Raw genomic sequence first — 24,013 nt, forward strand, 5'->3', positions numbered from 1 at the left:
GGACTGGCAGAGTCAACCAACAAAAATTTGCTCAATGTGATCAAGAAGTTGCTTGATAAGAACCCAAGAGATTGGCATACACAATTGAGGTTTGCTCTATGGGCAGACAGAACGAGAGCTAAGAAATCTCTAGGCACTTCCCCATACCACCTGGTCTACGGACAAGACCCAATTTTCCCTATTCAACTAAGGATCCCGACTCTAAAGTTCATGCAAGAATTTTTGGATCCAGAAGAGCGAGTCCAAATTCGTCTCTCCCAACTGCTTTTTCTAGAAGAACAAAGAGATCAAGCCCTGGAGAAGTTTGCCAAGTACCAAGGGACAGTCAAAAGATGGTTTGACAGACGAGCCACTACGAAAGGATTCAGGATCTCGGATCTGGTCCTGTATTGGGATAAACCCCATGAACGAAAAGGGGATCACGACAAGTTCGATTGCTTATGGAAGGGACCATACCAAATTGCCAAGATACTGGGAGAGAACGCTTTCAGGTTAAAGACTTTGACAGGTGATGGCATTCCTTTGCCCGTTAATGGGCAATTCCTGAAACATTATTTCATGCATTGAGTTCTGTGGTGGAATTCGTTTGTACATAGCTAGGGTAGTTTTGCTTTGGTTGTGTGTCTAGTTTAGTTGTTTTTATTTCCTTAGTTTAGTTTGCTTTGTCAGCTTAGTTGCTTTCGCTTGCTTCGGCGTGCTTTAGTTTAGTAATAAAGGAGGATTCCCTTTGGTGAGAAGGTGATGTTGCTTAAACATGCACACATTGGTTTGACCCCGCTAAGCTATGTTCGGGGTATTCCTTTGATGAATATTTATGAAGAGCTTTTAAAATTTTAGATTAATTGTCTCTAAAGTATCTCGAAGCTAGGATGAGCATTTGACTAGAAAAGGAATCATCAGTTGTGTCTCGACACTGAGTCTTTTAATCATTATATCTTGTACACTTTAAGAATCCTCTGAGTCATTTTTGACCTCCCACAGTGAAGTTAGGGCAAGAAAACATGAGGAAATTCGTCAAAAGTCTTACTTCAGCCCCACTATAATACTCAAGCCCATGGTATGCTTCATTGCTTACACACCAAAGTGTGGAAATATGTGAAAAGAAAAAAAAAAGAATAGAAGAAAAGAAAAGAAAATCAAAACACTTGGCATTTGGGGTGTGCGGAAATATCTATAGGTGTATCCTTCAAATCAAAGTATAAATGGCCGGAAGTAGAGCAATCTCCATGAGATTATGGAGATAACCTCGTCGGGGCTATGGACGCTCGCTGGCAGCAAGGCTCTATCCAGGGATACTTTTGGAGTAAGGCAAAGCACTTAAAATTATGCAACTTGCCATGATGGAACCAAAGAGTCATAATGATCTTAATAGACGGGAATGAATGCATTTTGCACACACTTATAATTGAAGGATGAAAGATCTTGATGCAACTGAGGATTCCTCTTTCCTTTTTGAATGCCCTTCCAAGCCGGCAGGTAAGTTAGTTATAATTAATTTTTGATTCTAAATGTTCAGAATGGGTTTTATCCTAGGAATATTCAAGAACATTCCTCTCGTGGAGTCGCCAGATGTTGTGACCTTTTTCACACAACGCCCCATTGCAAATGGGGACCCTTTGTTTTTCCTGCTTTCTAGGGTTTTGTTAGCATCCTATGACCTTTTTGTTGCAATTTCACCAAGCCTTGTCCAGTTCAGAGCATTTCAGGCCTGACGATTGAAAGTTAGTTTTTGCAAGTTATGTGATTCCGAAATGTGAACACCACCAGAGTGCTTAGAGAGGCCAAAGGACGAAGATCGCAATTGATTTGGACGAATTTGGACAACTTTCTATTTTTAGAAAGTTTGCTTTTTTGCTTTTTCCTATTTTTTAGGAAGTTTCGTTTTTGGCCTTTTTAGCCCAATTCCCGATATGGCTATTTTTAGAAAGTTTTCCCTATTTTTTAGGGATGTCTGCTTTTTGCTTTTTCGGAATGGGAAACTAGGGTTTACACTTGCACCACTAACCAGCTTCGACCGGAACTCGAAAATTCCAAGTTTTGACCTAAAAAGCTAAAATCCCTAGATTTTAGGCTTTTTGTTTCTTCAGGATGCAAACCTAGGGTTTACACTTGTACCACTGACCAGCTTCGATCGGAACTCGAAAATTCCAAGTTTTGACCTAAAAAGCTAAAATCCCTAGATTTTAGGCTTTTTGCTTTTTCGGGATGCAAACCTAGGGTTTACGCTTGCACCACTGACCTGCTTCGACCAGAACTTGAAAATTCCATGTTTTGACCTAAAAAGCTAAAATCCCTAGAATTTAGGCTTTTTGCTTTTTCGAGATACAAACCTAGGGTTTACACTTGTACCACTGACCAGCTTCGACTAGAACTTGAAAATTCCAACTTTCGATCTAAAAAGCTAAATCCCTAGATTTTAGGCTTTTTTGCTGCTTCAGATGATCCACCTAAGCATGGATTTCAAATCTCAAGTTAATCCGATTAAATTAGATTAAACTCTGAAAATTATGCTAAGTCTGGCTAACAAAGGTTTTTGAAGTATTTTTGTAGGTTCAAACCCCACTACGATGCAAGAGAGGCCATGAAGGGGCATTGCCTAAAGTCCGCCATGCCTTGGAAAGCTGTGAGGATGCTCACTCTAAAGTCCGCCATGCCTTTGAGAGGTCACATGGGTGCCAAGCTAAAAGTCTGCCATGCATTTGGAGGTCATGTGGGAGACACCTTCAAAGTCCGCCCAAGCATGTGGAGAGATAGAAGAGCCAAGTCCGCCAAGGTTAGGAGGGTCAAGGTGAAGGAGCCTCCACCAAAGTCCGCCCAAGCAAGAGGAGCCTTGCCTAAAGTCCGCCACACCCTAGAGTGGGCATGAAGGAGCAAAGGCTAAAGTCCGCCCCATGCCTTAGCCAAAATTTTGCCTTGAAGAGAGCTAAGAGGGGAGCCTTCCAAAGTCTGCCCAAGCAAGAAGAGGGATGCCTAAAGTCCGCCCCATGCCTTTGGGAGGTCACATGAGTGCCAAGTCCCAAGTCTGCCAAAGGTAAAGGAGGCCATGAAGGTCCTTACTCCAAAGTCCACCCCACCTAGAGAGGCCATGGAGGGGTCAACACCAAAGTCCGCCAAGGCGAAGGAGGCCATGTGGGAGCAAGGGTCAAAGTCCGCCCCAATGCCTTAGCCAAATTTTCACTTTAATGGAGGCCATGAAGGAGTTCTAGCCAAAGTCCACCATACCTTGGAGAGGCTGGCAAAGTGCACCAAAAGTTGAAGATGGAAATTCAAAATTCGAAAAAATCCACCTACACATTGAAAAGTCAAACAAAGATGCCAGTGATGTCACTAAATCCACTGGGATTTCAAAATTAAATCCAAAATGAAGAAATATCTAAATAAAAAAAAAATCCTCAAAATAAATCCAAAATGGAAAGGTTTTTTTTGAGAATATTGAGAGAATAAAAAAATTATTGAGATATTAATTCAAGATGGAAAGTTTTTTGAAAGGGAATATTGGAGGATTGATGAATATCTTAAAACTTGAATCAAAATGGAAAGTCTTTTTTTAGAATTAGAAGTATGAGTTGGATGATTTTAGGGGTTTTGCTTAACCTTGTCTACAAATACTTCATTATCAAATTCATTATTACACCAAGAAGTTCAAAATTACTAAGGAGAGCTTAGTAAAGTATGTCAGTTTGAAGATCATCTAGAAAAAATTCTAGATATTGCTGGAAGTGGGATAATATTTTTGGCAGAAGGCTTACAGATTTCTAGAGAAAGGCATCTTTTCTGAATTTTCTAAATATTTTGGAGAAAAGTCTAGCCTTACTCCTATCCAAATAAGAGGTGAAATTAAAATTGTGAATTTTCTGAATATTTTCCAGAATTTAATAAATGATTTTTTCGAAAATTTTGGAGAAAGAAAATCATTTTTGGCTAAGTATGAAATTTTTTTGGAAGTTTTGACACTTGGTGGTAACCACAACCAACTTTAAGACTGAAGGTTTTAAGGTGAAAATTTGATTTTTATGGCTAAGTATGAGAATTAAAAAAAAAAATGGAAAATTTTCCAACACTTAGCCATTTCGCAGCCCCGTTATTTTCAAAACTTTGCAAATCCTTTTCTAACTTTAAAATTTCCATTGTTTGTCTGCAGGCCTTATACATTATGAAATTCCAGGTAGACAAAGATGCTCCTCCAGAATCTAGGATGACTTCAAAGTGGAAGAACATCAGCGACACCAACCTCGGACACATCAATCTGAGGGAGTTTAAGAAACGAATGTTTGGTCTAGACAACCTCGTGCCTACCACCATTACGCGAAAAATGATGAAGAGTGGTACCGTGCACGCTGTCAGCTTCCTCCCCACCATGCAGTGCAATGAACTAGTAGTTGAATGTGCCAAACACTACAACCCCATCAGTAAGGATATTGTTGCACCTGATGGAAAAGTGTTGGCGAATGTCAGCGATGAGGCCATCAGAGAGGCCTTTAGGATCCCTGACTACCACAACACAGTATCTATGACCAAGGACGAAGCCGACAATATGTACCACGACCACCTGGAAGAATATGATGCCATAGTTAATCATTCCTGGCTAGACAAGCCGAGGAAAGGCGCCTCCAAACTCCAGAGAAAGAGCCTAGTGCGAGCATACTTCAAGGAGTACATTGGGGACATGATTGTCTTGCTCAATAGAATAAGAGGAAATCCTCAGGGAGCTCCATTCGAACCCTAGATGTATTATTTCATTAATGAAATAATCAATGGAGTAAAAATGATAGACTAGGCCTGTATGATCAGCGACAACCTAGACAGTCAGCTAAGGAATCTAGAGGCGAATAGGACTTTCTTCATGAGTTCTTACTTGTTCTATTCTTTAGCCAAGACCTACAGGTACAGAGGTCTCACTTGTAGAGGAGAAGTTGGGAACAAGGAGAACCAATTTCTGGTATATGATTGCTATCCCCAGCTCCATATGGAGGAGAAGTTCCATTTCAAAAGGGTGAATGATACCTTCCTGATGCACATTACTCGGACCCTTCAAGGTGGCCTGCACCAGAGGCTCTCTCAAGAGTCTATGGACTTCATCGGTCGGTTCGGGTGTTGGTACATCCAATATCCAAAGTTCACTTACCTCTGAATTCAGGGATTCTCTGGGCCCCCATACAAGTTTCTAGCTTACCCTACCAACCGAGTGGTGTTGCTTAAGGTTGTGAGACAATTGGAGGAGTAAATAGTGATTCAAAGGGATAAGCAGAAGAAGGCAGGGACATCCTCACTTACAATTGGTAATCGACTGGAAACATGTCCATCATCACAGGCTGCAGCTACTGCTGAGAAAGAACTGGCTTGGTATCCCTTCTACCAATACAAGGCAAGGAAAGATTTCGATCCATTCCATAGGATAAAGAAGATCAAAGGGACAATGTTTGAGCATAGACTGGATTTAGAAGACTACTGGGCCAATGCAGCCGATAGTTTCGAGATCCGAAAGAGCATCTGGTCAAGAATTCCTTTGAGTATGGTGAGAGCAACGGAAGTATTCAAGGTTGCCGATCACGTAGAAGAAAGCCTAGAACTTCAGCAGCCAAGTTTTGAGAAGATGAAGAATGAACCCTTAGTCTTGATAGATTGGACAGAGGGAGAAAAATCAGATCTAGCAGACCTCATGAGGTCGATGGTTGAGTACTCGAGGTGGTGGGTGTCTGAAAAGACAAAACAGTTGAAGGCCAAAGGTGTGGCTTTAACCTATGAGTTAATGGGAGTAGATGATACTCTATCCATCCATCCTTGTACCTCCACCAGTGATGCTCGGAATCCAGAAAGTGTTGGGTCTCAAAAGAGGAAGGAGTTGGGTGGATGCTCCACAAAGGTCACAGGGAAAAGGGCTGTAGGTGAGAGAAGAGAATCCAGCGAAAGTCATTCCATCCTAAGTGTTGCTTCCATTGCGCCCGATCGGAGTACAATTGGAGAACAAGAGATGAACATCTATGTGATTGATGATGAGGTAAGAGTGCTTTCCCAACCAGTTGAGGAAGTGGTGGAGAAGGTCTTCCGAACTCCAGACAGGGGGCAGATTGAAGCCCCTACAATCTTCTTGGATGGCATACCAACGAATCCAAGAGAAGCAGATGATGAGTTTGATCGGAACACTGTAGAACAATCAACCATTCCTAATTGGCTAAGAGCAAGGATAAAAGCCAAGGTTCCCAAGGATGCCCACTCAACTGAGGAGGTTATCGCAGCATTCCTGGAGCAGGTGAATGAACCCGCTATAGCTAAATTGCCCAAACCAGCCAGGAAGTTTTCCATGATTCAGAGAGACAGTGCCGGATTCAGGACAGTCCAGATAGCAGTGCCCAAAGAAGAGAAGACTAGGGACAATGTCACCCCAGATTATTACAAGATTACCACCATAGAGATGGGTAAGCCTACCCAGGACCAGGAGATCCAATATTTTGATGACTCCTACAACGTTCTAACAACGAGGCTGGCTCATGAAAAAGAAAAGAGGAAGAAAGTGGAAGAAGAGAACCAGCAGTGGAAGAAGTATGTTCTCCATCTTACCAGCCCGCTCAACCATGAAGTCCCAACTACTCCACCACAGCCTCTTCAACAGGGATCAATGAAGGACTATGATGATATGAAGGGATCATACACTCAAGAAAAGGAGTGGATTTCAAACGCTATGATACGTGCCGACACCCTAGTAGAAAACTTAGTATCAGCACATGAGGCAACTTCTTTGTTAATTGATCGTATCCAAGATCTAGCATCCAATTGGGAAGAAGTGGATGAAATTCTGAATGAAATAGTCCCTCACCTGAAGGTTATTCGAGGCATGTCAAAGAAGAGCTTAGTGGATGCAGGCATCATACAGGCAGGAGACAGGTACAACTTCGGCACGTGGTACTATGCTTTGGTCACTCGGACTGAGGTTCTGAAGAAATCCGAGACCAAGTGTTTTGAGATGGAGGCAAGGGTTAGAGAGATCCTGGGCAAGGTGTTCCGTGTGGCCTCAGAGATCTGGAAGAAGGAAAGCTTAAGGGAGAAGCATTTACAAGCAGAGAACCTGAGAGTCAAGATTCAGGCAAGCTTCTTCCGAGGTTCAGGGATGATTAACAAAGGCGATCTTTCGGAGATTTCAAACTTCCTCACCATCGATGACAACTTCCTCACCCAAGCAGTGGAGTGGGAAGGCATCCTTGCCACCTGCGCCGAAGATGTGGATCTCATCGACTTCCAGATTGGCAGTTTGCCAAGTGTCACCATGGAGGAGGTCAAGCTTGTGGTGTCTAGATACGTTGAATCTCTGAAAGGGGAAAGTGGCCACTCACCTCAATAAAATTAGCAGTTGCGCCACTTGTCACTCTTTCATTTGCTTGAACTGATAGTATTTCGGGAAACCCTAATTAGGGTTTAGGACTTTCAATCTTGGCCCTTGATCACTGTTTGATCTCGGCCATTCATTTATTTTTGAGAAACTATATAAGGTTGCCTCCTCTCATTTGAAAAGGGGGAGGTTTTTGATGTATTGTTGCTTAAGGTCATTTCCAGATAATATATTGCATGTGCGTTGCTTTGTAATCTCTATTATTTGAATGATTTGCATGGTTTCAATTGCCTCAACACTTAGTTAGAATTAATTTAGATTTGCTTTCATTGTTGTTAATTTGAATGAAGGATTTGATAAGTGTCAATTGATGGTGTATTTCCGCTCATACTTTTGGTAAATGGATGATTTCCATTCTACTGTGCAAAGTTAGTCTGAGCCCATCCCCTGTGCATCCCAACATCTCAATCATAAGCACAACCCATTGAAGATTGCACCGGCCTTGTGTAGTTGTCCCTAGTGTGGCGAAGCAAGGTTTGGTTTCTTGAAAGCAACCAGTTGATACCATCTCCGAAATTCGTAGGATTAGATTAGCCTTCCTAAACCCTATCTCTTTTTCCCTTTCTTTTGAAAGTCTAAATCCCAGAAAATCCCCCCCAAAAAAAAGAAGAGCCTAAATTGCTAAATTCATCTAAGTCCAGCAGTTCAAAAATACTTGTCAAACGTAAGTCCCCCTTGAAAATTTCAGCATACACTACCCAAGAAGCTATTCCACTAAAGTTGCTTGTTCGCATATATAGACCTTGGAATCAATAGTGATTTTTCAGGAGAGGATAGAATACCTTCGGGTATCCTATCCTAATGTTTGGTAGATGATAAAACAGACACCAACACCATCTTACCCCAGAACTGCGGAAGCCTCTGGTTCCGAGGTGCTTAGGCCCGAAAAACTTGAAACCCCCAGGTTCCGAGCTCCCGAACTTCCTCACTCCAGATCTCCGAGGTCCCGAGGTGCCAAAGTGGTCATACTCTACAATTCCGAACCTTTGAACTTCCAAGGGCCGTTGCAGATTTCATGCCCAGAATTCATTCAAGGGCGTCTTCTAGGGGCAGTTTCCAATTCATAGAGCTCCCATCCGCAGGTTCTAGAAGGAGGAGAGGCAGACCTTCATTGTCACCAGTCAGGGGTGTCGAGGTTGTAAATACTCCATCTCCCAGGTCTCATTCTACTCCTCCATTTGCAATACCATTGCTATCAAGGGCTCCCACCACCCATATCAACAAACCATTGTTTCACATGGCAAGGAATCAAGTCTTTGTTACCTTTAATGGGGGGAGTCCCCTTATTTTGACTCAATGGAATGACATACCAATGGCTGCATTGAAGAGTATACCATACTTCACTAGTGAAACAGCTACTACACCCATTGAGCACATTCAAGACATTGCAAACATCTGCTCCGTCCATAACATCACTCAGGACGATGTTGTTGTCAGACTCTTAGCCACATCTTTGAAAGGCAAAGCCTTGCAATGGTATAGAGGGTTGTCGTCTAGCTCCATTCACAATTGGGACGAATTGGGGGAGAGGTTGTGCAACCATTTCGAAGACAAAAGTGATCACCTATCACTTGTGGAGCAGTTAACTACAATCAAGAGGGCACCCCACGAGTTCATGGGAGACTTCGACTTCAGATTCCATAAGACATGGAATAGAATTCCTACTCTAGTGAAGCCATTTCCGAATCATGCCTTCTTGTATTATCTTAGAGCTCTCAACAGCGATATAGCTGTAATCATCCAATCAATGGGTGGAGCCTCTCTACCGGGTGCATATGACATAGCAATAAGAGCAGAAAATTGTTTGATTCAGGCTTGGAAGATAGCTCCAAGGCCTCCAATGCCTCTCTTCCCAGAAGCTCCTACTCAACAACCCACCTTCGCTCCTATCCCCACGGCTCCCACAAGACAATCATCCACACCCTCTACATCCTCTAATGAGTTGCATGAGGTCAAGGCTCTACTGCAAAACTTTGCCAATGAATTGGTGGCACAAAAAACACAAAAAACACAGTATAGTAGACCTTATCAAGCACAAAATCAAAATTATCAGCAAAATAGGCCACCCTTTCAAGGGCAAAACCAATGTAGCAATGCCAGGCCATTGAATTGTTGTTTATAATTAGGGCCTGGCGGATTCCAATTGCCTTGGGCAACATTGGAATCTGCCTAAGGGGGCCAGCCCCTTCTTCAATATATAGGACCAGGCCCTATATATCTGAAATGATTGACTTGAGATCTGATTTTAGGAAACTCAGCATCCAAGAAGATGAACAGCTGCTGCAACACAGGAAATCGTCATCCAAAACAACACATTTGCTCACATCCAAGGCTGGAAATATCCTCTCTAGTGACTCTAACTCCACATTGAACCATCCTTTGCTCAGAATATCTTCCCAATCCACTAGTTGATGAGAAAAAGGGAACCATCAAATGGCTGGTAAAGAAGGGAACAGCACCATCAAAACTGAAAATTTGTTCCTTATCCCTTCAAAGAGCCTTCTTTCCACATGTAATAAGCTCCATCAGACCATGTTGCCGATCTCGAGCCTAGATACCTATCCGAAAGTGATTTTCGACACACTAAAAAGCAAACTCAACACATCCCCACCTGCTAGCAAGGACCAAGTGCATACTTAAGAAATTGATGTCTCCTCTAGTGAACCCTTGAAGCATAACCATGAAAGCTTCAACAACATTGGAGAATGGAACAAATGTTGTCCTCAAATCCAGCTCCCAAAATGGACTAATATGAGCCTTATTATTATTCAACCCAAGGAATAGGTTATCAAGCATACAATCACCACATTCTGGTCCTCCATTCTCCCCTACTTCATGAGTAACAAGTCTGAAATCTTCACTCCTTGCTGCTGCAATGAAACCTTGGACGGCTATTAAACTGTGTTTAGACAACACCTTGATACCAAAGATGTTGAAATCATCCTAATTCAACACTTCCTAAGTGGAGTCTTCATCCTCAACCCCACTTATGCATTCAATATAAATCAACCTCGAGAGATTACTATTCACAAAACATGGCACATCCTCATGGTTTGACATCACATCATCCATACACTGAAAACCATACTCAGTCAAAAAGTTCATGTTAATGAATTGTAGCTCTGGTCGGATTATTCCTATCGACGAAATCAAATGCATAAGTGGCCTATCGACCTTAAGCATTTGATTACTATCCTTCTTCTGTATACTGCTAACGATTATGGTTATCACAATACATGATTTATAATTAGTAAATTAAAAATCATGTATATATATATATATACATGATTGAGTTTGATATAACAATTATTAATCATGTTGTTGATATTAATCATGCTGTTCATACTGTTGATATTAATCATGCTGTTCATACTAATCTTAATGTTGATACTAATTATACCATGCATCGATATTGGATATCGACATTCACATTGGTGAGCATCGATAATAAATATCGATATCATACTATGCTTCGATAACAAGTATCGAGCATAATATGGTATCAATATTTAATATCAATTTTGCATTGACTATTATATGAATCGATCAAGTGTATCAACTTTGGTTTTATGTAATGTCCCAACTTCGCAAATCTAAGAAAACACGTAAACAAAGGATTTTAATGATTGATTAATTCATCTAGGGTGTAATTAGTCAAAATACATTTGAGTTCATTTGTTATTAATAAGTCAATTTCCATATTTAATTCCTAGTGGGATCAAGAGGATAAGCTACCTTAGGATGCCCGTAGCGCTTATCAGGCCTAAGGACGGTACACTCCCCCTTGGCCCTCCTGCAAGAAGCCCTTTGTCAACTGCAGTGGGTGGCCTACCTAACAGAGGCCTAGTTCCTGCTATCCCTGTTGCATAATTCCTCATCTATCATACTAGGTTTGGATATGAAATTGCTTTATTATCTTGGTAGTGGTCCTTCCTACTAGTCCTTAATTTCATAGTGGTGTTTAATTCCTTAATTAGTAGTTATAGTTTATCTATTAATTTATTTATTAACTTATTTATTAACTTGTTTATTCCATGAGAATTTATTTGCATCTTATACCCCTAAACGTTTATATATATATATATATATATATATATATATATATATATATATTATCGTTGAAATATTGATTTATGTTATTAATCTCTACTACATTATACTCTAACTATGTCTATGCATGTGCTATGAACTGTATGAAATAAATTACATATTTTATGCAACCATGTTTTAATAAGCAACAAACCTTAAGTACGTACCCTACTAATTTCGATTAAACTTACTACATAAGTATTTAGGGGCGGGTGAATGACTTACCTGCGCACCTCCCGCCTTCCCTTTTGTCTTCTCTCGATCCAATTCTTCCCGCCTATCTTCCCTCTTCCCCTCACGTCATGCTAAATACCAATCGCGAGGGTCGCGCGGCTTTGCCCATGGGTCGTGACTGCTGGAGAAAGGGTAAGCAGTGGTGGCTATTGGAGTCACCGCTCCCTGGTTCCCCGTGACTCTTCTCAGCGCGTTAACCTTACGCGCCGTATCAAACTTTTCCCCAAATGCATTGCGTTACATATAACGCGATTTGCCAATAAGGATATATTACAAGTGTTTCTTTTTGTGTATTAACATAGTTTTAATAATTTCGCATGAGGGTAATCGTATTTCAAAATAACAATATTTATAATGCATTAAGTTCTATATTGCATATTTATAGTTTATATATTTATTTAACAATATTTTACGGTAAAGTTAAGTTAAGGATTAATAATAAAAACATAATCATTATATTAATATAAACAAGGAGTCATTTCTTCTTTTAAATAATGGTAGGTATAATTATTCAATAATTACAAAATGTGGGGTTATGACATTTTAATTATAACATGAATCGATAATGAGTATCAATTAAACAGCATACATATCAATTAGTATATTGATTAGTTAATGATAGGTCATGAGACATGTCTCTACGTGAACATTAGTATATTGATTAGTTAATGATAGGTCATGAGGCATGTCTCTACGTGAACTATGTTCGCGTAGAGAGATGTCCCTACGTGAGACATGTCTCCACACTATTATATATATAATGATCAATCCAAGTATCTTGTGAGGCACAAAAAAAAATCAATAAGTGCTAAGAAAGACACAGCAATATATACATAGTTTGTAATCATCTCATCAAGTATATCGGTGGCATTATATATATAGTTCAGATCGGTATTGCATTCTCATTACATCTAAGAATCATCTCATTGATATTGATATTAAGACCTTAGCAGATCGATATATATTCATACTGCATTTATATTAATATATATCCAAGTGAAATTATTGAGATATTGTGATCAACATATCATATAGAATCAGTATATACATCTGAGAGCAGTGATTATAAATTTAAAAATACTATAACCTCTAAATCTGATCTAAACTTTAACAGTTCGATCACTTCACCACATGTTTTATCATCCATCACAAAGAGAGGATTTTCATAACTTTCCTCGATACCCACTTCAAAGAGAGGGTTATCGAGAACATGGAAGCCATCCCTTTCCTCTAGCTCACTTCCATCTTGCTGATCCAAATCTACACACGCAACTTTTCCTTTTTTTGTGAAGTTCTCGAGATCAAACTCTTCTTGAAGACTATCAAGCTCACCAATAACTTGGTCGAATTCTTCAGCTCTTTCTGCATTCTCTTGCTCCCTGAAAAAGTTTCAAATCAGCAAATTGATCTTCTACCTCCATTAGAACCAACTGAGTATTTTCTAATATGTCCTTTGTTGACTCAAGCTCAAGAGTAAGCTCTTCAACTTTCCTCTCTTTTCCTTGGAAAGCACTAAGGATCTTCTTTGCAAATTCGATGGCATAATCACAATCTGTGATCAATTGTATGCACTCTGATTTCAATGTCTCCAAAGAGTCTTCGATTAGTTGCAAATTAGGGAGAGCAACTTCATCCTTAACTCCTTTCCATTTCTCTTCAATTTGCCCTCCAACAGAGTTCTTCTATCAAACTATGTGTACGGTCAAACCCAAATAGAATTCGTACCTCATTCTCAAAGGACCTCATGAATCTATCCTTCCACTCGTGAACATGCAAAGGTGGTGTACTGGTGATTGGCTATAACTGAAAATAAGAACTTTGTTTCTTGTCTTTGCTGCCCTCAAAGCTGCTCCAAGACTCCTTTTCTTCACCACCCACTAGCTGCAATTGCTCGATATCATAAAGAGGATCAGATTCTACTAAATCTTCAAGTTTTTGCTTATCACCACCTTCATGAATAGGTAAATCAGATTTGTATTTTAGGACCTCTTTAAACTTCCCATCATCAAGAACCATATGGTCTTCTGGCTCTACATCCTCCTCCTCTTGATCAAACGACGTGGTATCCCCCAACTTGATCAATGAGTCATTGCTGATCGTTGTTCTAAAAGTTTCTGCAGAATAATATTCTTCTTTAGTGGTCGTAACCATCTCAAAGGGTCATTATGAACTTTTACCAAGCAAACTCTTTCTCCAAAGACACCTTCTCCTCTAAAGGCCTCTTCATAGCTTACAACACAATCTGTTTTTTGAGCCTCATCAGGATTAAAGGGAAATTCATCCCACACGGTTTCCTCGTCGTCCTTACCTGCCTTCAAACTTGGATCCCAAAAATTAAAGGGCTGATTACTTTGTTCAGTTAAAAAGTGCTCACCATAGCTCCAAGTATCATCCAAATCTGGTGCTCTACCATGAGGGTAACCAATTATTTCAGAATGTGAACATAGATCAACAACAAGCTGAAAACCAAACTCCAACTTAGATCTTGAATCTTCTCTAGGTTTCCACATATTGCTATTCTCACCAAGAGCAATGCTAGAACCAAGGGATGTTCCATCTTCCCACTCAAAAAGTGGATTGTTGCATGTCTTCTCTAGACCCATCTCAAACAATGGGTTATCATTGGAAACCACAAACTAATTTGTCAAAGAAAGCGAACTGCTGCTATGATGAATGTTGTTTGTAACTAAGTCTATATATGGGTTCGGATTGCCTTAAGGCAACATCCGAACCCATTTAGGTCTGGGCCCTATCCTAAAGGGTAACGTGACCCCAAGTCTAAACCCAGCCCTCTTCCTCACGCCATCCTAAATACACACGCCACAATAACTACATTGGCTTCAAGAGAAAGGAGGCTGACTTGCAATAATAAAGGTGACGATGCATATAAATAAAGATACTTTGCAAAAGACAAATCATTTTCATTCAATCAAGTCAAGCGAATTAGCTCTGCCTGAAAAGGTGCGAATTCACAAGGAGGGTGCGAAATTGTTCAGACTTGTGCGAAATTGTCCAAGAGGACATAGGCTGTTTTGGTACAGACTTGAAGAACTTAGAAGTGCAGATCTATCATACAAAAGGGATCAGATCTGACAAGGAAGCTAAGTATTGTACTTGTGATTTTAAGGGAGAATATATAATCTAACCTGTGGGTCTTTAATGCTGGGTTTTTCCTCCTTGGAGGTTTTTCCTCCTTGGAGGTTTTCCCAAGGTATGTGTGTTTGTCTCTTGTTTCCTTCCTTCATTTCTGAGTTTACTAAATTATGTGTTACTAAAATGTTACAAATCTGATTAACAAACTAGGGCATAAAACTGATTACTGATCTAGGGCACAAAATTACATGGTATCAGAGCTAAGGTGTCTCTAACTTCTGATTTTAGTGAATCTTTTGTTGCATATAGCTGCTGTTTGTTTTCAGATTAAAATGTCAGGTTTGAGGGTTGAAGATAGACTTGATGGAGCCCTTGATTTTGCTGCTTGGAAAGTCCGTATTCTATTGATCCTTGAAGACAATGATCTGCTGAAATTCGTAGAAGAAGAAGGGTTGTCCCCTCCAAAAGATGCTGAAGAGCTGAAACAGTTCAAGAAAGAATCCCTCAAGGCTAGGAAGATCATAATTGAGTCCGTCAAGAATCATCTTGTCACTGTCATATCAAAGTTTGTGCCTGCCAGGGAAATGATCAAACACTTGGAAGGGATGTATGAAGTCAACAACCTCACCAGGGCTCTTGCTCTAAGACAGTAGCTTCTTCACATGAAAATGAAAGAAGAAGACTCAATCATAGACTACTTCATGAAGATCAATGAACTAAAGGACAAGCTAAGTACTCTTGATTGCCAAATCTCAAATAAAGATCTTGTCATGATTGCATTAAATGGTCTACCTGATGAATGGGAACCATTCATTCGTAGCATTAGTGGAAGGATCGTCCCAACTTTGAGCGTCTTCAATCTGATTGCATCGAAGAGGAATCTCGAATTGAGGTAAGAGGAAAACTCAAGAACTCTCACAAAGATAATCATGTTCTCTTAGCTAAATCTAGGAAAGGTGGACATTGGAAGAAAGAAAAGAGAAGCAAAGATTTTAGATCCTCCTCCTATGATCCAAGGAAGAAGTCAAGAGATTCCTCTCACATTCGTTGCTTCAGACGTGATAAGTATGGTCACTATGCTAGAGATTGTCAGAACGATCCAAAGGAAAGGGAAGTCAATTTAAATGAAGTTGCCGAACAAAGTGAGGATTATCTCCTCATCTCTACTCTATCCAGCAATGTTCCTACAAACAATAATACGTGGATACTTGACAGTGGTGCTTCCAGACACATCTCAGGTTTTCGTGAGCATCTCTCAGATCTGATTGAAAAGGACACCAACCTTCATGTGGTAATCGGTGATGATGCTCAATACTCGGTAAAAGGTTCTGGTACCACCTCTTTAAAACTAGATTTTGGTATTTCCTTACAACTCTATGATATTCTCTTTGTACCTGGTATTAAAAGAAATCTTATTTCCATTTCTGCCTTAGAAGATAAGGGTTTGCAAATAGCATTTTCTGAAGGGAAAGTACTCGCTTGGTCTAAGAAATCTAATTTCAAAACTGCTCGTGTTATTGGAAATACATGTGATAGTTTATATAAGCTTGCAGCTAATCCAATTCAAGCTCTCATTCATGAGGCCCCTGAATCATGCGAGCTATGGCATAGAAGATTTGGACATCTACATTTTCAAGCCCTTCCCACTCTCGGTAAAATGGTTAAAGGTATGCCTAAACTTAGTTTATCTCATGATGATGCTTGTAAAGGTTGTGCAATGGGTAAGAATGTAAAGAATCCTTTTCATAAAAGCGGTAGTAGGGCTAAAGAAAAATTAGAACTTATTCATTCAGATTTATGTGGTCATGTGTCTGTAGCATCTCCTAGAGGTTTCCTATAATATGTTATCTTCATAGATGAAAACATGGATCTACTTTCTTAAATCTAAAGAATCTGAAGAAGTCCTAAACAGATTTAAAGAATTCAAAGCCTTAGTTGAAAATACTACAGGAAATCGAATTAAATGTTTAAGGTCTGACAATGGAGGTGAATACACCTCAGGTAGTTTCTATGACTTTCGTGCTAAAGCATGAATTAAGAGGGAGTTTTGTGTTCCCTACAATCCTCAACAAAATGGAGTTGCTGAAAGAAAGAACAGGACCATTGTTGAAGCTGCAAGAGCCATGATCCATGATCAAGACTTGCAACTTTTTCTATGGGCGGAACCTTCCAAAACTGCAGTTTATATTCCGAATAGATGTCCTCATCGTGCCCTAAAGAATGTGACTCCTTAAGAAGCCTTTATAGGAATCAAACCTGACATTAGCCACCTAAGGATATTCGGGAGCTCGGTGTATGTTCATGTGCCTAAAGAAAAACGAACCAAGTTGGATCCTTTTGGAAAGAAAGGCATCTTAGTGGGATACAGCGAATCTTCAAAAGCCTTCAGGATCTACATTTCAGGTCAAAGGTATGTTGAGGTAAGTAGAGATGTAACTTTTGAAGAAGATATTGCTTTCAAAAGATCTAAAGGTTCATTATCTAACAATAATGATACGGTGATTGAAAATCAAGATTGAATAGTTGATGCTAACCCTGAGATACAGGAGGAGTCTACTGACCTTCCGGATCAGGAAGTTCAGAATGACCCAACAGAACCCATGAACTCTACCGATATACCTCAGGATATTGTGGTCTGCAAGAAGAGACCACTTTGGGTTAGAAACACGATTCAAGATGCTGAAGGATTTGCTGCTCCCAGAGGAACCTTTAGAGATAGCAAGAGATTCCAAAATCACGCCAACTACATTTCTGTGATGTGTAATATCATTGAGTCTGAACCTCACAATGTCGAAGAAGCCATGTCCCATCATGCTTGGAAATTAGCCATGGATGAAGAGTATGGGTCTATCATCAAGAATGATGTCTAGGACATTGTACCCAAACCCAAAGGTAAGTCTGTTGTTTCCTCTAAATGGTTGTTTAAAATTAAGCATAATGCTGATGGTAGTATTGAAAAATACAAAGCTAGGTTTGTAGCTCGTGGTTTTTCTCAAAAGGAAGGAATAGATTATGAAAAAACTTTTGCTCCTGTTGCTAGATATACTTCTATTAGATCTATAATAGCTATTGCTACAACCAAAGGTTGGGAACTGCACCAAATGGACATTAAGACAGCCTTTCTCAATGGTGTCATTGAGAAGGAAGTCTATATTGAGCAACGAGAAGGTTATGTAATCCATAAAAGAGATTCTCACATTTGCAGGTTGAAGAAAGCCTTATATGGGCTCAAACAGGCTCCTCGGGCTTGGTATGAAAGAATTGATAAGTACTTACTAAGCTTAGGGTTCCGTAAGAATGATGCTGATGCTAACATTTACCTAAAGGTTTATAATGATGATATGCTTATTTTGGTTTTGTATGTGGATGATTTATTTCTCACTGGTGAAAATAAATTAATTATAAGATGCAAGGAAGAATTAGCCTCAGAATTTCAAATGAAGGATTTAGGTCTAATGCATTACTTTCTAGGGTTAGAAGTATGGCAAAAATCCAATGAAATTTTTCTAAGTCAAGGAACATATACTATTGATATTTTGAAAAGATTTAGAATGATGGATTGTAAACCTATGCATACTCCTATGGAACCTAACTTAAAGAAGTTAAGTGTTTCAGCAGCTAACTCTGATTTTGCAGATCCATCTGAGTACAGGCAGCTGATTGGATCATTGATGTATTTAGTCAATACAAGGCCAGATATTTGTTATGCTGTGAATGCCCTCAATCAATTCATGAGCTTGCTGAACTTGTTCACCTGGTGGCTGCCAAGCACATCCTAAGATACCTGCGTGGCACTATTGCTTATGGGCTGAAGTATTCACTTAACACTTCAATCTTCCTAGAAGGCTATTCAGATTCAGATTGGGCAGGAAGTGTTAAGGACAGGAAAACTACTTCGGGTATCTGCTTCAACTTGGGTTCTGCAGTGATCTCTTGGGCATGTAGAAAGCAATCTTCTGTAGCATTGAGCACTGCAGAAGCTGAGTACATTGCAGCATATGTTGCATCTAGAGAAGCAGTGTGGCTTCGCAAACTCCTTGTTGGATTATTTGGTCAAACTAGTGGTCCTACCACCATTTATTGTGATAATCAAAGCTGTATAAAGATGTCAGTAAATCCAGTATCCCATGACTGGTCCAAACATGTTGAAACGCACTATCACTTCATTCGGGATATGGTGCAAAGAGGCGCAATTCACCTAAAGTACATTAGCACGGATGAACAAGTTGCGAACATCCTTACCAAACCTTTATCCAAAGTGAAGTTCGAGTACTTCAGAGACAGACTTGGAGTTGTGGAAAACGGAACCCTGATTAAGAGGGAGCTCCAACCTCAATGACTCTATCTGCAGCACTTTGATCATTCTTTGCTTGTGTGCAAGAATGAATTGTGTCCAATCTATGCTTGTGTGCTAGATGGATAATTGTAATTATGTAAAGACCCACTTGTGTATTACACTTTCTATGCTTGTGTGCTAGAACCATCCTATGCTTGTGCGCTAGGTGGAAGATGTAATTCTATGCTTGTGTGCTAGATCCATTCTATGCTTGTGTGCTAGATGGAAATCTAAAAGTTCAGATTATGTATTCTCTTCTTCCCTAGTTAAGAGGGAGTGTTGTCTGTAACTAGGTCTATATATGGGTTCGGATTGCCTTAAGGCAACATCCGAACCCATTTAGGTCTGGGCCCTATCCTAAAGGGTAACGTGACCCCAAGTCTAAGCCCAGCCCTATTCCTCAAGCCATCCTAAATACACACACCACAATAACCACATTGGCGCCAAAAGAAAGGAGGTCGACTTGCAATAATAAAGGTGAAGATGCATATAAATAAAGATACTTTGCAAAAGACATCATTTTCATTCATTCAAGTCAAGCGAATTAGCTCTGCCTGAAAAGGTGCGAATTCACAAGGAGGGTGCAAAATTGTTCAGACTTGTGTGAAATTGTCCAAGAGGACATAGGCTGTTTTGGTACAGACTTGAAGAACTTAGAAGTGCAGATCTGTCATACAAAAGGGATCAGATCTGACAAGGAAGCTAAGTATTGTACTTGTGATTTTAAGGGAGAATATATAATCTGACCTGTGGGTCTTTAATGCTGGGTTTTTCCTCCTTGGAGGTTTTCCTAGGGTATGTGTGTTTGTCTCTTGTTTACTTCCTTCATTTCTGAGTTTACTAAATTATGTGTTACTAAAATGTTATAAATCTAATTAACAAACTAGGGCATAATTAAAGGACATAAAACTGATTACTAATTTTCCAAAGAAGGCGAACTGCTGCTATGATGAATACCAAAATTAGAATCTTTGTCATACCTTTCAGCAGTGATTCCATGGCTACCCCAAGTCTCATGTACCTCCTCTTCAAATCTTGTCTCATCATCATTTTTAGCTAATTGGTGAGCATCATCATACTCAACAAATCCCGAACTATGGTTTGACTCCTTGCCAAGATGAGGTGAAGGTGATAAAACAATTCTAGACTCAATTAGAGGGGAACCAAATGAGTTCATACCTCCTTGTGGCTGATCTATCATGGATGGTTCTATAATCTCAATGACTATCTTCTTCAATCTTCATCTAGGAGCACATGAGTGCATTCAACACTGTCACTAGCTCCATAAGAAACATTAAGAGATTCATCATGCACAACCTCAATTACTGATTTTTCATCTTCTTGAAAGACAAAGTCATCAATGGTAGGTGCATGCACGTCATGGGAATCATCATCAACATTCTCAAACTCCTCACTTGTAATTTTTTTACCCTCTTCTTGAGCAAATAGATCAAAAGCTATCAAGTGATACTTTCTCTTCACAAACTCAATCTTGTAGCATAATTTTGAATGGTGCTCCATGAAACAATTGAAAGGTAATTCTTCCTTAATAGGTGGAGGAAGTGTATCATATTCATTCAGACGTATTTCTACAGATTGTGTATTACTATAAAAGTAGGCTCGGTACAACTGCCATTGTTGTGAAGAAGTTCAAATATACGGTGAGTTAAAGAATGTTAATGAGAATAGTGATTCAAATTTGAAAAAGAATATTCTATCAGCTCATTGTATGGAATGCTACAACATACACAGTGAGCTAGATACATTGTATTCAAGATCTTAACTATGCTTAACTAAGAAAATTAACACCTAGCATAGAGCTGTGTTATTTCTCATTTTGAAAAATTTGGTTATGTAATGGTTGGTGCCATGTGTGTGTAAAACTGTTATGAAGTTGTTGCGTCTATCAGTAGAGTTGGGCCTCTCTTGTAAACTAGGTTGGAGCCCATTTTCTTTGGTTAGTAAGTACTATGGTTGTAATATCCCCCTTAATTTTTTTTATTTTTAAACACAATAAACACTACAATGCACCCGTTAAGGTTAGGAAAGGTAATCTCAATACTGCTGAAAGTAACCCTTTCCACCTTTTGACCACCGAGAGCCCGATCTGGAAGGGTGAGAGCATACAGTGTTCGGGGGATCATTAGATGCTTGAGAACTGAAATTGATTACAAAAATGGGCAGCAAGCCAGGCCCTTCCGTTTATTCAGCGAGAGATGGAAACTCAGAAACTTCCTAGCGGCAATCTACCAGGAACAAACCAAACACTAAAAATAACAATCACTGTACCGCTTATGCAGCGGGAGGACTAGAAATGAAAATTATTATCAACTCCACTGCTTATTCAGCAAGAGGACAATTACAAACAAAAATTACAATTAATGAAGGCGGCTAGGCCAGCCTTTTCCACTTGTGCAGTGGGAATTACATAGAGGAAAGCAAAGTGAAACAGCTAATGGTACTACCATTTAGCTTTACAATAAACATCACATAAGATGGAAGAGAATGAGAAGATATAAGATAACATAAATACTGAACTCTGAGAGAAGTACAATGCAAGATAGGAGAAACCACTATACCAATCTGCTGTTACAGAAAACAGCCTGCTGCAACTCCACAACAGCCACAACGAACCACAACAAACACAAGGAAGAACACTCCAACGAAGCTTCAGCAACACTGGAGACTTGCACAATGCCCAAGGAACCAGGAAACACTGAACACACACCAACACACAAACCAAGAAATATAGCCAGCAAGGAGGGTACGGCCAGCAAGATGGTACGACCTCCTAGAAAAATCACACACCACACCAAAAAACACACCCTTCTGAGGAAGAATTCGCCCAAAAATCAGCTTTCAAACAATACAATGCCCACAAAAATCAAACCAAGCATTCCAAGAATCCAACCACAACTAGCAGTGATGTCTCACACGCGAAGTTTGTCAAAAACCCTAGGAGGTATTCACCCTCGAATATTGTCTAGAGTCAATCCGACAACATAACGATGCAAAATGTTCTGACATGCCCAAAATGAAGCCCCACACCCTGTATTTATAGAATAAAACTCATCAAATTCACTTCAAATTCATTTCCAAATGAAATGAAACTTCATTTCATGTATGGGCGCCAAAAGCAAGAGGACACTTGAAAAATTTTAAATAAAACATTATTCTATTTCCACAGTGGGCGTCCAACTCCAGTGAAGGCATAAAATAAGATAAATTTATCTTTTAATCAACCCCTTTTTTCTCTCCATAATGGCGTCAAAAATACTCTAACCATAGGTTAAAGTCACTGCTAAATATTTCCCAAATATGTTGCCAAAATAACACAATTATTTCAACCATAGAATATGACGCCAAAATAAAATATTAACTTAAGTCATTTAAATGATAAATGACTAAGTCCAATAAACTGCATTTTGAACTCAACTCTGTCTGCCAGAAATAGAACTGAGTCGCTGAGTCATCCCACTAGACTGCCAATAAATAACCGATGCTGCCTGGCTCAACTGAAACCCTAAAAAATCATACTTACTAAAAATAGTAAGCGACTCACAGCTCCGTTAGGGCACAAACCAGGACCAATTGTTACTTACTAAAAATAGTAAGCCCACTAAGAATAGTCAGATGAAGTTGCATGTCATACTATCGGAAAACCCCTGAAAAACCCACAAAATGTGCTATTCTAACCCTACTTACTAAAAATAGTAGGTATGAAAACCTCAACTAAACGCAATGCATGTATCACCATTGCAAAGCTCTCTGAAAAACCCAGAAAAACTCTAAAATCAGAAGTCCCAAACTCCAACTGCATCCCACTCAAAATCCTCCCTGAAGATGGAAACCATAATTTTGCCAAAAATAGCCTACGAGCCTCCAGAATAGGCTATTCTTCACCAGGAGTGATCACTGGCTGGAAGGGGACATTACAATGGTTTTTTACCCAAAAGGGGTTTTCCACGTGATAAAATCCTTTGTCTTTGTCTTTGTGTTTATTTCTTTTTTAGTCTCTTTGTCGCAAGAATTTTAAGATGTTAAAATACTGATTCACCCGCACCCCCCCCCACCTCAATATTTTCTATTTGTTTTTCAAAGATGAGATCTCCAAGTGGAGAATTAAATGTCCAAAAGTCAACAGCAACTCCACACAACAAGAAATAAAAAATAAAAGCAGTGGAAATTTTTGTCAAATTTTGATGCAAATGTGGACATAGGAACTGACAGCAAAATGTATTCTGGAAGTCCACCTCAAAGCCAACATGAGAGAAAGTACAATAGGAAGTTCGAGGGTCTGGAGACGGAAGGGAATTCCGCAAGGGATATGTAAGGAGACACAGGAAATAGGAATCCAACAAGTGATGTTGGGATGAGGAAAAATTGTCTAGATCCCTATCAAAATCCTATAAGCAACAAAAAGGAAGAAAAATGTTATGTTATTTACCTTCAATTGCACATTCACCATATTCACAACTTTTGTAATCTATCTGTTATGTATTTTTTACATTTCTGAATATGTAATACTTCACCATGTTTGGTAAAAAGCACTTTTGGGGAATAGGAGCTTGGATATGTGTGCCCTAAAATCATATAATTAGTTTTAATATGATCCATAGTGTCTTCTCTTCAAAGAAATAAACTTCCACATATAGAAATATTCATTGGTTAAATACATTCTTACAATCTACCTCATTATTCAATATAATATTTTATGTATTTATCCTCTTTGGATGCAATCTAGCATGTTGGGTCTCTATAGAATGGTAATGTATTGTGGACATGCAGTGGACTTGAAAGACTAATGAATATTTGAACATATCAGATAAGGCGCATATCAATGTATGTGTCAAATGCTGATGAAATTCAAGTATGGA

General features: G+C 39.4%; 1 protein-coding gene across 1 annotated transcript in view; it reads right to left on the reverse strand.

Annotated features, from left to right (window-relative positions):
• LOC131062290 (glutathione synthetase, chloroplastic) overlaps nucleotides 1-24,013 on the reverse strand; it is a 114,523-nt gene that overhangs the window by 50,758 nt on the left and 39,752 nt on the right. The gene's annotated exons all lie outside the window — the stretch shown is intronic.

The sequence above is a fragment of the Cryptomeria japonica genome, chromosome 5 (assembly GCF_030272615.1).
Source record: "Cryptomeria japonica chromosome 5, Sugi_1.0, whole genome shotgun sequence".
NCBI classification, from domain to species: domain Eukaryota; kingdom Viridiplantae; phylum Streptophyta; class Pinopsida; order Cupressales; family Cupressaceae; genus Cryptomeria; species Cryptomeria japonica.